This window comes from Coregonus lavaretus (genome assembly GCF_964263955.1).
Source record: "Coregonus lavaretus genome assembly, chromosome: 9".
NCBI classification, from domain to species: Eukaryota; Metazoa; Chordata; class Actinopteri; order Salmoniformes; family Salmonidae; genus Coregonus; species Coregonus lavaretus.
Genome location: NC_139996.1, coordinates 4,475,488 through 4,493,107, shown reverse-complemented (window position 1 = coordinate 4,493,107; position 17,620 = coordinate 4,475,488). Strand labels below are relative to the sequence as shown.

General features: G+C 44.5%; 1 pseudogene across 1 annotated transcript in view; it reads right to left on the bottom strand.

Annotated features, from left to right (window-relative positions):
• Nucleotides 1-17,620, bottom strand: part of LOC311134830 (transcription factor 12-like) — a 69,932-nt pseudogene that overhangs the window by 29,729 nt on the left and 22,583 nt on the right. The window contains exons 2-5 of the transcript in view: nucleotides 8,599-8,841; nucleotides 8,241-8,426; nucleotides 3,182-3,343; nucleotides 1,960-2,223 (exon numbers count right to left, since the gene is read on the bottom strand). The product of the transcript in view is annotated as a transcription factor 12-like (transcript). The remainder of the gene's footprint in view (nucleotides 1-1,959; nucleotides 2,224-3,181; nucleotides 3,344-8,240; nucleotides 8,427-8,598; nucleotides 8,842-17,620) is intronic.

The following is a 17,620-nucleotide window of genomic DNA, read 5'->3' as shown; positions in this document are numbered from 1 at the left end:
CATCACTCTGTCCTCTAAATGTAATGTAGGCCTACTTCCATCATCTCTGTCCTCTAAATGTAATGTAGGCCTACTTCCATCATCTCTGTCCTCTAAATGTAATGTAGGCCTACTTCAATCACTCTGTCCTCTAAATGTAATGTAGGCCTACTTCAATCACTCTGTCCTCTAAATATAATGTAGCTCTACTGTCATCACTCTGTCCTCTAAATATAATGTAGGCCTACTTCCATCACTCTGTCCTCTAAATGTAATGTAGCTCTACTGTCATCACTCTGTCCTCTAAATGTAATGTAGGCCTACTTCAATCATCTCTTTTCTCTAAATGTAATGTAGGCCTACTTCCATCACTCTGTCCTCTAAATGTAATGTAGGCCTACTTCCATCACTCTTTCCTCTAAATGTAATGTTGGCCTACTTCCATCATCTCTGTCCTCTAAATGTAATGTAGGCCTACTTCCATCATCTCTGTTCTCTAAATATAATGTAGGCCTACTTACATTACTCTGTCCTCTAAATGTAATGTAGGACTACTTCCATCACTCTGTCCTCTAAATGTAATGTAGGCCTACTTCCATCACTCTGTCCTCTAAATGTAATGTAGGCCTACTTCCATCACTCTGTCCTCTAAATGTAATGTAGGACTACTTCCATCACTCTGTCCTCTGTCTGGACTTCCACCACTACAGATGGGATGAATCCCCAGAAAGGAAAGAGGAACACACTGATATGTAAGTGTCATGGTGTAGGATTTATAGCTTGGTTCCAGATCTGTGTGTCCTGTCTTGCTAACTCCATTGCTGTGCCATGACAATGACAATGAGAGCAATGGAGTGGCAAGACAGCACTAACCGTTCTGGGACCAGGCTATGTATTCAAATCAAGTCACATTTTATTGGTCACATACACATATTTAGCAGATATTATTGCAGGTGTAGCTAAATGCTTTTTCCCTGTCCGTATCGTTACCTGGTCCTGGAGAGAACATTATCCACACATAGATAGACTTTCCAGACCAGAACAATAATCCTCCCATTATGGAAAATATGTTGAAAATTACATGTGGAAAATATGTTGAAATTACATGTGGAAAATATGTTGAAGTGACACGTGGAAAAGATATTGAAATGACGTGGAAAATATGTTGAAATTACATGTGGAAAATATGTTGAAGTGACACGTGGAAAATTTGTTGAAGTGACACGGAAAATATGTTGAAGTGACACGTGGAAAATATGTTGAAGTGACACGTGTAAAATTTGTTGAAGTGACACGTGGAAGATATGTTGAAGTGACACGTGGAAAATATGTTGAAGTGACACTTGAAAATATGTTGAAGTGACACGTGGAAAATAAGTTGAAATGACATGATGGAAAATATGTTGAAATGACATGATGGAAAATATGTTGAAATGACACGTGGAAAATATATTGAAATGACGTGGAAAATATGTTGAAGTGACACTGAAAATATGTTGAAGTGACACGTGGAAAATATGTTGAAGTGACACGTGGAAAATATGTTGAAGTGACACGTGGAAAATATGTTGAAGTGACACGTGGAAAATATGTTGAAGTGACACGTGGAAATATGTTGAAGTGACACGGAAGATATGTTGAAGTGACACGTGGAAAATATGTTGAAATGACACGTGGAACATTTTTTGAAGTGACACGTGGAAAATATGTTGAAGTGATGTGGAACATTTGTTGAAGTGACACATGGAAAATATGTTGAAATTACACGTGGAAAATATGTTGAAATTCCACATGGAACATATGTTGAAATGACAACATGGAAAATATGTTGAAATGACATGTGGAAGATATGTGTACCATATCTGGAGTGTGTCTGGTGACTGGTAGAGTAGTGGCAGGGCAAGCCTTTCCCAACACACTCTCCATACACAAAACAGACACAACCTGAAACACTTTCAGAGAATAATGAATGGGTCTCACCATGGCTGTGTCATGTGCCATTGCGGGGCTGTGTCCATGGTGTTGGCTTGGTAGAGGGGTGCTGTGTCCATGGTGTTGGCTTGGTAGAGGGGTGCTGTGTCCATGGTGTGGGCCTGGTAGAGGGGTGCTGTGGCTGTGACCATGGTTGGCCTGGTTCAACGGGCTGTGGATGTCAGAGGGCAGGCTGGGGATGGGTCCCACCGCATGGTTATGCAGAACATAGATCACATCATCCAGTCTGTCTAGACGATCCTCCAACTGAGACTAGAGAGGGGGTGGGGGGCAGTGAGATATGGAGAGAGAGAGAGAGAGAGAGAGAGAGAGAGAGAGAGAGAGAGAGAGAGAGAGAGAGAGAGAGAGAGAGAGAGAGAGAGAGAGAGAGAGAGAGAGAGAGAGAGAGAGAGAGAGAGAGGAGAGAGAGAGAGAGAGAGAGAGAGAGAGAGAGAGAGAGAGAGAGAGAGAGAGAAAGAGAGAGAGAGAGAGAGAGAGAGAGAGAGAGAGAGATATTTCCCTCAGATTACACAGATCCACAAAGAACTTGAAAACAAACCCAATTTTGATGAACTCCCATATCTTCTGGATGACATACCACAGTGTGCCATCACAGCAGCAATATTTGTGACCTGTTGCCACAAGAAAAGGGCAACCAGTGAAGAACAAACACCATTGTAAATACAACCCATATTTAAGTTTATTTATTTTCCCATTTGTACTTTAACTACTTGCACATTGTTACAACACTGTATATATACATAATATGAAATTTGAAATGTCTTTATTATTTTGGAACTTCTGAGTGTAATGATTACTGTTCATTTTTATTGTTTATTTCACTTTTGTTTACTATCTACTTCACTTGCTTTGGCAATGTTAACATATATTTCCCATGCCAATAAAGCCCTTAAATTGAAATTGAAAATTGAATTGAGAGAGAGAGAGAGAGAAAGAGCGAGAGAGAGAGAGAGAGAGAGAGAGAGAGAGAGAGAGAGAGAGAGAGAGAGAGAGAGAGAGAGAGAGAGAGAGGAGGGGTAGAGGAGAGAGAGGAGGGGTAGAGGAGAGAGAGAGAAAGAGAGAGGTGGACAGAGAGAGAGAGTGTTATTGGGTTATAACCCAGAAAATAATTGTCAGTTTCAGATTAGTTATATCAATTAAAACTCGAGCTACCGTATGTGTAGATTGTCTTGTATGTCAAGTGATGTGTCACAGAGCTCCATGTCCTTACCAGTGATATAGGAGAAGACTGGTAACTGGGGGAGAGAGAGGCCTGAGTGGACGTGCGCCACGGGTTAGCTGGGGGGCCAGTTGCATAGCCTGTGTGTGGAGATGGAGACCTGTCTGATGTGGAGGAGTTTTCACTGCTACTGCTGTGGTCAGGAGAATAAATCTGAAGACAGACAACCAGAGGAAGAGAAGAGGGGGTAAAAAAGGAGGAGAAGGTGAGGGGCAGAGGGGGGGGTGGAGGGGTAGTGGAGGAGGGGTAGAGGAGGAGGGGTAGAGGAGGAGGGGTAGTGGATGAGGGGTAGTGGAGGAGGGGTAGAGGAGGAGGGGTAGAGGAGGAGGGGTAGAGGAGGAGGGGTAGTGGAGGAGGGGTAGATGAGGAGGGGTAGTGGAGGGGGTAGTGGAGGAGGGGTAGAGGAGGAGGGGTAGTGGAGGAGGGGTAGAGGAGGAGGGGTAGTGGAGGGGGGTAGAGGAGGAGGGGTAGAGGAGGAGGGGTAGTGGAGGAGGGGTAGAGGAGGAGGGGTAGAGGAGGAGGGGTAGTGGAGGAGGGGTAGAGGAGGAGGGGTAGAGGAGGAGGGGTAGAGGAGGAGGGGTAGAGGAGGAGGGGTAGTGGAGGAGGGGTAGTGAAGGAGGGGTAGAGGAGGAGGGGTAGAGGAGGAGTAGATGATGAGGGGTAGTGGAGGAGGGGTAGAGGAGGAGGGGTAGAGGATGAGGGGTAGTGGAGGAGGGGTAGAGGAGGAGGGGTAGAGGAGGAGGGGTAGAGGAGGAGGGGTAGAGGAGGAGGGGTAGAGGAGGAGGGGTAGATGAGGGGAGAAGAAAGAGGGAGACAGAAGTGGTGTAAAGAGATTGTTAGAGGACTGTGAGGAGCAACTCCATGCATCATTTTAAAAGCACAACTTGTAATTTCTCTGTAGTTTCACAACCACTACCCCTCAGGCTTTGTAGCGGGGCTGGTAACCATTAATCCGGGTTATTTTACTGGTCAAACAGCATCCAATAAACCCCCCAGCAGCACGAGCACGGCCCAGGGCTGGGTTCATAATAATACACAGTCGCTTCTTATACTAGGGACCAAATACTATGGACATGTTCCTACATGTCATCGTGGCCAGAGGATATTGGTCTTTGGCTTTGTAATCTGGCTGGCTAGCAGGATTGGAGTCAATTCCATTTCAATTCAGTCATTTCAGGAAGTCAACTGGTCAACTGGCAGAGAACATTAGAGGAAAAGAGTATGACAGGACAGTAGACAGGACAGTATGACAGGACAGTAGACAGGACAGTAGACAGGACAGTAGACAGGACAGTAGACAGGACAGTATGACAGGACAGTATGACAGGACAGTAGACAGGACAGTAGACAGGACAGTATGACAGGACAGTAGACAGGACAGTAGACAGGACAGTATGACATGACAGTAGACAGGACAGTAGACAGGACAGTAGGCAGGACAGTAGACAGGACAGTAGGCAGGACAGTAGACAGGACAGTAGACAGGACAGTATGACAGGACAGTAGACAGGACAGTAGACAGGAGAGTAGATAGGACAGTAGACAGGACAGCATGACAGGACAGTAGACAGGACAGTAGACAGGAGAGTAGACAGGACAGTAGACAGGACAGTAGACAGGACAGTAGGCAGGACAGTAGACAGGACAGTAGACAGGACAGTAGACAGGACAGTAGACAGGACAGTAGGCAGGACAGTATGACAGGACAGTAGACAGGACAGTAGACAGGACAGTAGACAGGACAGTAGGCAGGACAGTAGACAGGACAGTAGGCAGGACAGTAGACAGGACAGTAGGCAGGACAGTAGACAGGACAGTAGACAGGACAGTATGACAGGACAGTAGACAGGACAGTAGACAGGAGAGTAGATAGGACAGTAGACAGGACAGTAGACAGGACAGTAGACAGGACAGTAGACAGGAGAGTAGATAGGACAGTAGACAGGACAGTAGACAGGACAGTATGACAGGACAGTAGACAGGACAGTAGACAGGAGAGTAGATAGGACAGTAGACAGGACAGTAGACAGGACAGTAGACAGGACAGTAGGCAGGACAGTAGACAGGACAGTAGGCAGGACAGTAGACAGGACAGTAGACAGGACAGTATGACAGGACAGTAGACAGGACAGTAGACAGGAGAGTAGACAGGACAGTATGACATGACAGTAGACAGGACAGTAGACAGGACAGTAGGCAGGACAGTAGACAGGACAGTAGGCAGGACAGTAGACAGGACAGTAGACAGGAGAGTAGATAGGACAGTAGACAGGACAGTAGACAGGACAGTAGACAGGACAGTAGACAGGACAGTAGGCAGGACAGTATGACAGGACAGTAGACAGGACAGTAGACAGGACAGTATGACAGGACAGTAGACAGGACAGTAGACAGGACAGTATGACATGACAGTAGACAGGACAGTAGACAGGACAGTAGACAGGACAGTAGGCAGGACAGTAGACAGGACAGTAGGCAGGACAGTAGACAGGACAGTAGACAGGACAGTATGACAGGACAGTAGACAGGACAGTAGACAGGAGAGTAGATAGGACAGTAGACAGGACAGTAGACAGGACAGTAGACAGGACAGTAGACAGAAGAGTAGATAGGACAGTAGACAGGACAGTAGACAGGACAGTATGACAGGACAGTAGACAGGACAGTAGACAGGAGAGTAGATAGGACAGTAGACAGGACAGTAGGCAGGACAGTAGACAGGACAGTAGGCAGGACAGTAGACAGGACAGTAGACAGGACAGTATGACAGGACAGTAGACAGGACAGTAGACAGGAGAGTAGACAGGACAGTAGACAGGACAGTAGACAGGACAGTAGACAGGAGAGTAGACAGGACAGTAGACAGGACAGTAGACAGGACAGTAGGCAGGACAGTAGACAGGACAGTAGACAGGACAGTAGGCAGGACAGTATGACAGGACAGTAGACAGGACAGTAGACAGGACAGTAGACAGGACAGTAGGCAGGACAGTAGACAGGACAGTAGGCAGGACAGTAGACAGGACAGTAGGCAGGACAGTAGACAGGACAGTAGACAGGACAGTATGACAGGACAGTAGACAGGACAGTAGACAGGAGAGTAGACAGGACAGTAGACAGGACAGTAGACAGGACAGTAGACAGGACAGTAGACAGGAGAGTAGATAGGACAGTAGACAGGACAGTAGACAGGACAGTATGACAGGACAGTAGACAGGACAGTAGACAGGATAGTAGATAGGACAGTAGACAGGACAGTAGACAGGACAGTAGACAGGACAGTAGACAGGACAGTAGGCAGGACAGTAGACAGGACAGTAGGCAGGACAGTAGACAGGACAGTATGACAGGACAGTAGACAGGACAGTAGACAGGAGAGTAGACAGGACAGTATGACATGACAGTAGACAGGACAGTAGACAGGACAGTAGGCAGGACAGTAGACAGGACAGTAGGCAGGACAGTAGACAGGACAGTAGACAGGACAGTAGACAGGAGAGTAGACAGGACAGTAGACAGGACAGTAGACAGGACAGTAGACAGGACAGTAGGCAGGACAGTATGACAGGACAGTAGACAGGACAGTAGACAGGACAGTATGACAGGACAGTAGACAGGACAGTAGACAGGACAGTATGACATGACAGTAGACAGGACAGTAGACAGGACAGTAGACAGGACAGTAGGCAGGACAGTAGACAGGACAGTAGGCAGGACAGTAGACAGGACAGTAGACAGGACAGTATGACAGGACAATAGACAGGACAGTAGACAGGAGAGTAGATAGGACAGTAGACAGGACAGTAGACAGGACAGTAGACAGGACAGTAGACAGGAGAGTAGATAGGACAGTAGACAGGACAGTAGACAGGACAGTATGACAGGACAGTAGACAGGACAGTAGACAGGAGAGTAGATAGGACAGTAGACAGGACAGTAGACAGGACAGTAGACAGGACAGTATGACAGGACAGTATGACAGGACAGTAGACAGGACAGTAGACAGGACAGTAGACAGGACAGTATGACAGGACAGTAGACAGGACAGTATGACAGGACAGCAGACAGGACAGTAGGCAGGACAGTATGATAGGACAGTAGACAGGACAGTAGACAGGACAGTAGACAGGACAGTATGACAGGACAGTAGACAGGACAGTAGACAGGACAGTATGACAGGACAGTAGACAGGACAGTAGGCAGGACAGTAGACAGGACAGTATGACAGGACAGTAGACAGGACAGTATGACAGGACAGTATGACAGGACAGTAGACAGGACAGTATGACAGGACAGTAGGCAGGACAGTAGACAGGACAGTAGACAGGACAGTAGACAGGACAGTATGACAGGACAGTAGACAGGACAGTATGACAGGACAGTAGACAGGACAGTAGACAGGACAGTAGACAGGACAGTATGACAGGACAGTAGACAGGACAGTAGACAGGAGAGTAGATAGGACAGTAGACAGGACAGTAGACAGGACAGTAGACAGGACAGTAGACAGGACAGTAGGCAGGACAGTATGATAGGACAGTAGACAGGACAGTATGACAGGACAGTAGACAGGACAGTATGACAGGACAGTATGACAGGACAGTAGACAGGACAGTAGACAGGACAGTAGACAGGACAGTAGACAGGACAGTATGACAGGACAGTAGGCAGGACAGTATGACAGGACAGTAGACAGGACAGTAGGCAGGACAGTATGATAGGACAGTAGACAGGACAGTAGACAGGACAGTAGACAGGACAGTAGACAGGACAGTATGACAGGACAGTAGACAGGACAGTAGGCAGGACAGTATGATAGGACAGTAGACAGGACAGTAGATAGGACAGTAGACAGGACAGTAGACAGGACAGTAGACAGGACAGTATGACAGGACAGTAGGCAGGACAGTATGATAGGACAGTAGGCAGGACAGTAGACAGGAGAGTAGATAGGACAGTAGACAGGACAGTAGATAGGACAGTATGACAGGACAGTATGACAGGACAGCAGACAGGACAGCATGACAGGACAGTAGGTTCCATCACTTACAGAAGCTAGTGCTTTCCCCAGGGCTGCTCCAGTCTGAGACCCTCTTGTAGAGGGGTTTCCTGTAGAGTTCTCTGAGCTATCGGCTGACGGGGTGTGAGATTCAGCAGGGTCGTTACGGTGGAAGGTAGACATGGGAGGAAGACCCCTGTTCACCTCTACAGGTGAGACCGAATGGGGAGAATAGTCCTGCAAAACAGTAACAAACATACACGAGTTAGCTTGTGTTGGCAGCAGACCAGTGCATCAGTATGTACATGTGAGCCCATTAAAATTATAACTATAATTAGAACATTATTCATTTAAAACACTATCTTAGTGTGAATAAAGTCAAGTAAAGTCAAACTCAGTCAGGTCTAACCAGGTGACTACATGATGGTTGCATGTTGCTGCAGCTTCCTGATTGGTGAGCCGAGGCCCCTCCCACCATGCCTCTGTAGCCAGGCTGGTTCATTCCATTGGAGTTCCACATGTCAGGTGAACTGTTGCTCCCCTGTTGCTCACTGAAGAAGCTTCCTGTGAACATGCTGCCGGCAGCTTTGGAGGAGGGGTGTGAGGACGAGTCAAGGTTGAGGTCGTTGTGATTTGGAGATTGATCAAAGACCTGAGAAGAAGAGGGCGAAACACACACACGGCTAAATTAAAGATTGTGATTGTAGTGTCTGAGGGTCTATGATTTTGCTGACATTTGCAAATGGTGTAATGGATGAACTCTACTCTGCTTTGCTGAAACATCTGGAAAGCATTACTACATAGGCTTCTTGGAATAGAGGACATTTGGAGATATGTGGAAGCCGGGGATTGGTCTTTCAAAAACCACCCATCTTATGTTACATAGGATATAAATACCATGTTTTGAACAAAGGACGGGGAGGAATAACATATCAGAGATTTGGGTCCGGTTATTCTCCAGATAACTGCAGATGTCTGTAAATTGACGCTGGAATCCTTTAAAATAATAAATCTTTATATAATCAAAGTACAGCGTCAGCGGAATTCTTATCATCACAGCATAGATCAGCATCGTTGTCTCGGACACCACATGATCAACTAAACGTCTATAATACTGAAACAATGACTTCATAGAGTTACTCTTCCTGGTCAGTGGAAGAGATATCATTTGTATAATAGAAACCAAAGACCAAAAGGAAGTAACGTGCATTCAGAAAGTATTCAGACCCCTTGACTTTGTCCACATTATGTTACGTTACAACCTTATTCTCAAATTCATTAAATTAATTGTATTCCTCATCAATCTACACACAATACCCCATAAGGACAATGCGAAAACAGGTTTTTAGAAATCTTTGAAAAATGTATTTTATTTTTATTTTTAAACAGAAAGACCTAATTTACGTAAGTATTCAGACCCTTTGCTATGAGAATCAAAATTGAGCTCAGGTGCATCCTGTTTCCATTGATCATCCTTGAGATGTTTCTACAACTTGATTGGAATCCACCTGTGGTAAATTCAATTGATTGGACATGATTTGGAAAGGCACACACCTGTCTATGTAAGGTCCCACAGTTGACAGTGCATCTCAGAGCAAAAACCAAGCCATGAGGTTGAAGGAATTGTCCGTAGAACTCCGAGACAGGATTGTGTCAAGGCACAGATCTGGGGAAGGGTACCAAAACATTTCTGCAGCATTGAAGATCCCCAAGAACACTGTGGCCTCCATCATTCTTAAATGGAAGAAGTTTGGAACCACCAAGACTCTTCCTAGAGCTGGCTGCTCGGCCAAACTGAGCAATCTGGGGAGAAGGGCCTTGGTCAGGGAGGTGACCAAGAACCCGATGGTCACTCTGACAGAGCTCCAGAGTTCCTCTGTGGAGATGGGAGAACCTTCCAGAAGGACAACCATCTCTGCAGCACTCCACCAATCACGCCTTTATGGTAGAGTGGCAAGACAGAAGCCACTCCTCAGTAAAAGGCACATGACAGCCCACTTGGAGTTTGCCAAAAGGCACCTAAAGGACTCTCAGACCATGAGAAACAAGATTCTCTGGTCTGATGAAACCAAGATTGAACTCTTTGGCCTGAATGCCAAGCATCACTTCTGGAGGAAACCTGGCACCATCCCTACGGTGAAGCATGGTGGTGGCAGCATTATGCTGTGGGGATGTTTTTCAGTGGCAGGGACTGTGAGACTAGTCAGGATCGAGGGAAAGATGAATGGAGCAAAGTACAGAGAGATCCTTGATGAAAACCTGCTCCAGAGCGCTCAGGACCTCAGACTGGGGCGATGGTTCACCTTCCAACAGGACAACGACCCTAAGCACACAGCCAAGACAACGCAGGAGTGGCTTCGGGACAAGTCTCTGAATGTCCTTGAGTGGCCCAGCCAGAGCCCGGACTTGAACCCGATCTAACATCTCTGGACAGACCTGAAAATAGCTGTGCAGCAACGCTCTCCATCCAACCTGACAGAGCTTGAGAGGATCTGCAGAGAAGAATGGGAGAAACTCCCCAAATACAGGTGTGCCAAGCTTGTAGCATCATACCCAAGAAGACTCGAGGCTGTAATCGCTGCCAAATGTGCTTCAACAAAGTACTGAGTAAAGGGTCTGAATACTAAGTAAATGTGATATTTCAGTTTTTCTAAAAACCTGTTTTTTCTTCGTCATTAGGGGGTATTGTGTGTAGACTGATGAATAAGGCTGCAACGTAACAAAATGTGAATACTGTATATACAGTTTAGCCTATATGAATACATATGTGAATGTATGTCTATGGATCAACATAATACCAGAACTGTGAACTGAACCTACAGTATACGACAATACACTAGAGTACACTACAGTATAATACAATACACTACAGTATAATACAGTATAATACAGTACACTACAGTATAACACAGTAGTCTACTGTACAATACAGTACAATAGAGTATACTACAGTATACTACAGTACACTACAGTACAATACAGTATAATACAGTACACTACAGTATAATAGAGTATAATACAGTACACTACAGTACAATACAGTATAATACAGTACACTGCAGTATACTACATTATAATACAGTATACTACAGTACACTACAGTACACTAAAGTATAATACAGTATAATACAGTACAATCCAGTATAATAGAGTACACAACAGTACACTACAGTATATTAGAGTATAATACAGTACACTACAGTACACTACATTATTATAATACAGTAAACTACAGTATAATACAGTACACTACAGTATAATACAGTACACTATATTATTACAATACAGTACACTACAGTATAATACAGTACACTACACCACAGTATAATACGGTATATTACAGTACACTACATTATTATAATACAGTAAACAACAGTATAATATATCCTCTGTAGCTCAGCTGGTAGAGCACTGCGCTTGTAACGCCAGGGTAGTGGGTTACACTACACTACACTACAGTATAATACAGTACACTACAGTATACTACAGTGTACACTACACTACACTACACTACAGTATAATACAGTACACTACAGTATACTACAGTACACTACACTACTCTACACTACAGTATACTACAGTACACTACAGTACAATACAGTATAATACAGTACACTACAGTATAATAGAGTATAATACAGTATACTACTGTATAATACAGTACACTACAGTACAATACAGTATAATACAGTACACTGCAGTATACTACATTATAATACAGTACACTACAGTACACTAAAGTATAATACAGTATAATACAGTATAATACAGTACAATCCAGTATAATAGAGTACACAACAGTACACTACAGTATATTAGAGTATAATACAGTACACTACAGTACACTACATTATTATAATACAGTAAACTACAGTATAATACAGTACACTACAGTATAATACAGTACACTATATTATTACAATACAGTACACTACAGTATAATACAGTACACTACACCACAGTATAATACGGTATATTACAGTACACTACATTATTATAATACAGTAAACAACAGTATAATATATCCTCTGTAGCTCAGCTGGTAGAGCACTGCGCTTGTAACACCAGGGTAGTGGGTTACACTACACTACACTACAGTATAATACAGTACACTACAGTATACTACAGTGTACACTACACTACACTACACTACAGTATAATACAGTACACTACAGTATACTACAGTACACTACACTACTCTACACTACAGTATACTACAGTACACTACAGTACAATACAGTATAATACAGTACACTACAGTATAATAGAGTATAATACAGTATACTACTGTATAATACAGTACACTACACTACTCTACACTACAGTATACTACAGTACACTACACTACACTACAGTATAATACAGTACACTACAGTATACTACAGTACACTACACTACACTACACTACAGTATAATACAGTACACTACAGTATACTACAGTACACTACACTACTCTACACTACAGTATAATACAGAACACTACATTATACTACAGTACACTACAGTACACTACAGTATACTACAGTACACTACACTACTCTACACTACAGTATACTACAGTTCACTACAGTACAATACAGTATAATACAGTACACTACAGTATAATAGAGTATAATACAGTATACTACTGTATAATACAGTACACTACAGTACAATACAGTACACTGCAGTATACTACATTATAATACAGTATACTACAGTACACTACAGTACACTAAAGTATAATACAGTATAATACAGTACAATCCAGTATAATAGAGTACACAACAGTACACTACAGTATATTAGAGTATAATACAGTACACTACAGTACACTACAGTACACTACATTATTATAATACAGTAAACTACAGTATAATACAGTACACTACAGTATAATACAGTACACTATATTATTACAATACAGTACACTACAGTATAATACAGTACACTACACCACAGTATAATACGGTATATTACAGTACACTACATTATTATAATACAGTAAACAACAGTATAATATATCCTCTGTAGCTCAGCTGGTAGAGCACTGCGCTTGTAACGCCAGGGTAGTGGGTTACACTACACTACACTACAGTATAATACAGTACACTACAGTATACTACAGTGTACACTACACTACACTACACTACAGTATAATACAGTATACTACAGTATACTACAGAACACTACATTATACTACAGTACACTACAGTATACTACACTACACTACACTACAGTATAATACAGTACACTACAGTATACTACAGTACACTACACTACTCTACACTACAGTATAATACAGTATACTACAGTATACTACAGAACACTACATTATACTACAGTACACTACAGTACACTACAGTATACTACAGTACTCTACACTACATTATACTACAGTATACTACAGAACACTACATTATACTACAGTACACTACAGTATACTACAGTACACTACATTACAGTATACTACAGTACACTACACTACAGTACACTACAGTACACTACAGCATAATACATTATAATGCAGTACACTACAGTATACTATAGTACACTCCATTATAATACAGTACACTACAGTATAATACAGTATAATACAGTATACTACAGTACACTACAGTATAATACAGTATACTACGGTGCACTAGAGTATAATACAGTAGATTACATTATAATACAGTACACTACAGTACACTAAAGTACACTACACTACACTACAGTATAACACAGTACACTGTAGTACACTACAGTATACTACAGTATACTACAGAACACTACAGTACACTACAGTACACTACAGTACACTACAGTATACTACAGTACACTACACTACAGTATACTACAGTACACTACACTACAGTATACTACAGTACACTACATTATACTACAGTACACTACAGTATGCTACAGTACACTACACTACAGTATACTACAGTACACTACACTACAGTACACTACAGTATACTACAGTACACTACACTACAGTATACTACATAACACTACATTATACTACAGTACACTACAGTATGCTACAGTACACTACACTACAGTATACTACAGTACACTACACTACAGTACACTACTTTATAATGCAGTACACTACAGTATACTATAGTACACTCCATTATAATACAGTACAATACAGTGTAACACAGTATAATACATTTACATTTACATTTAAGTCATTTAGCAGACGCTCTTATCCAGAGCGACTTACAGTTAGTGAATACATATTTTTTTTTATACTGGCCCCCCGTGGGAATCGAACCCACAACCCTGGCGTTGCAAACGCCATGCTCTATCAACTGAGCTACATCCCTGCCGGCCATTCCCTCCCCTACCCTGGACAACGCTGGGCCAATTGTGCGCCGCCCATGAGTCTCCCGGTCGCGGCCGGCTGCGACAGAGCCTGGATTCGAACCAGGATCTCTAGTGGCACAGTTAGCACTGCGATGCAGTGCCTTAGACCACTGCGCCACTCAGGAATACAGTACACTACAGTATATTAAGGTACACTACAGTATAATACAGTAGACCACAGTATAATACAGTATAATACAGTACACTACACAGTATAATACAGTATAATACAGTACACTACAGTACACTACAGTATATCAAGGTACACTACAGTGTAATACAGTACACTACAGTATAATACAAACACTGCAGTATAATACAGTACACTACAGTATAATACAGTACACTACAGTATACTACAGTACACTACAGTATAATACAGTATAATACAGTACACTACAGTACTCTAAATGAAAACCAAGGAGTGTGCTGATAGGAGCAGACTCAGAGCTATTGTGTTAATCCCTAAACTGCGTGATCCATGCACCTCCTCATCCGGATTAACGGAACAGCATTCCCTCCCCATCACCGCCCGCCTAGGAGGGAGGGATAGAGGGGGAGAGAGGGTTGGAGGGAGGGGAGGAAGGAAGGAAGGAAGGAAGGAAGGAAGGAAGGAAGGAAGGAAGGAAGGAAGGAAGGAAGGAAGGAAGGAAGGAAGGAAGGAAGGAAGGAAGGAAGGAAGGAAGGAAGGAAGGAAGGAAGGAAGGAAAGGAAAGGAAAGGGAAGGGAAGGGCCAGGGCCAGGGCCAGGGCTAGTTCATAAGATTGGGATAGAAAGAATTTCATTTGGAAAAAGCTGCAGAATCATATTGGATAAATCCTCTTCAGACAGCAGGATCACAGTTGTAATGGTGTATGACACTTTTGCCTCACCTAGAAAAGAACTGCCAAGCAAATGTTGAAATAGTGACAGTTTTGTATTTTATTATAATGCAAAATGAGAATGAACTATCATATCATCAAAGGATGTCTTACAAATGAAACACCTACCCACACACCCACACTGAGAGGTCTGTGCTGCACCTGTACCCCCCCCCCCCCACCATCTCTTTGCTCTTTGATCTGATTCAGGAAATGAAAATCAACCTCCCTGAGCAACATCAATGGGGTGTCAGTTACCCCGACAACAGGCACTGTTACCCCGGTGACAAGCGCCTGTAAAGCAGACCAGCTCTCTATTTAAAGACCCTCTTGAGCATGTTCACAAACACATACAGACCCCCCCCCCCCACCACACTCACAGCCCCCCCACCCCCCCTCACCACACTCACAGCCCCCCCCTCACCACACTCACATCCCCCCCCTCACCACACTCACAGCCCCCCCTCACCACACTCACAGCCCCCCCCCCCTCACCACACTCACAGCCCCCCCCCTCACCACACTCACAGCCCCCCCTCACCACACTCACAGCCCCCCCTCACCACACTCACAGCCCCCCCCCTCACCACACTCACAGCCCCCCCCCTCACCACACTCACAGCCCCCCCCTCACCACACTCACAGCCCCCCCTCACCACACTCACAGCCCCCCCCCCCACCACACTCACAGCCCCCCCCTCACCACACTCACAGCCCCCCCCTCACCACACTCACAGCCCCCCCCCCCACCACACTCACAGCCCCCCCCTCACCACACTCACAGCCCCCCCTCACCACACTCACAGCCCCCCCCCTCACCACACTCACAGCCCCCCCCTCACCACACTCACAGCCCCCCCCTCACCACACTCACAGCCCCCCCCCTCACCACACTCACATCCCCCCTCCTCACCACACTCACAGCCCCCCCACCACACTCACAGCCCCCCCCCTCACCACACTCACAGCCCCCCCCTCACCACACTCACAGCCCCCCCCCCCCACCCCTCACCACACTCACAGCCCCCCCCTCACCACACTCACAGCCCCCCCCTCACCACACTCACAACCCCCCCCCCCACCCCTCACCACACTCACAGCCCCCCCCTCACCACACTCACAGCCCCCCCCACCCCACCCCGCCCCCCTGGCTGCCATGAGTTCCATGATGATACTGGGACCAGACCAAACACAGGAGCCCCTGCAGTCACTAGCCCTGTCTGAGCCTCCGTGGGCAGCATATGGTGCAGGATGAAGCCAATTGTCCTCCTTACCATGGGACGGAGCAGGCGACCCATTAATAGCACACACACACACACACACACACACACACACACACACACAAACACACACACACATACATACACACACATATACACACACACATACACACACACATATGCACGTGTGCACACACACACACTATGGGACGTAGCAGGTGACCCGTTAATAATGGTCACACCCCTGCCGCAGCACACCCCCACTGGCCCCCCAATAACAGCCCCCCCCGAACACACAACCTGGCACACACACACACACGGACAGTCGCCATGACGTTCTCTTTTAGTTCTGTTTTAGTACCGCATTGATTTATAAACCATCAATCATGGCATCACAAATGATGGGAGACTTTTCGCTATATGTGAAGAACACAACTACAGGAAGAGAGAGAAGTTATATATTATCCGTTAACATTTTCCACATGTCCTCACTTTCATGAAGACATGAAAGAGGACAAGACCCCATTTTGTACTCAAACTGTATACTTTCAATCATATAGAGGAAGATTGAAATGAGTGTAATATTGTTATTATTATTTGTATTATTAATTTACCCCTAATTAAATATTGTTATTAATTTACCCCTCTGTGGTACTGGTACTAACGTCTGGTTCTAGTTAGTTACTCTCTAACGTCTGGTTCTAGTTAGTTACTCTTTAACGTCTGGTTCTAGTTAGTTACTCTCTAACGCCTGGTTCTAGTTAGTTACTCTCTAACGCCTGGTTCTAGTTAGTTACTCTCTAACGTCTGGTTCTAGTTAGTTACTCTCTAACGTCTGGTTCTAGTTAGTTACTCTCTAACGTCTGGTTCTAGTTAGTTACTCTTTAACGTCTGGTTCTAGTTAGTTACTCTCTATCGTCTGGTTCTAGTTAGTTACTCTCTAACGTCTGGTTCTAGTTAGTTACTCTCTATCATCTGGTTCTAGTTAGTTACTCTTTAACGTCTGGTTCTA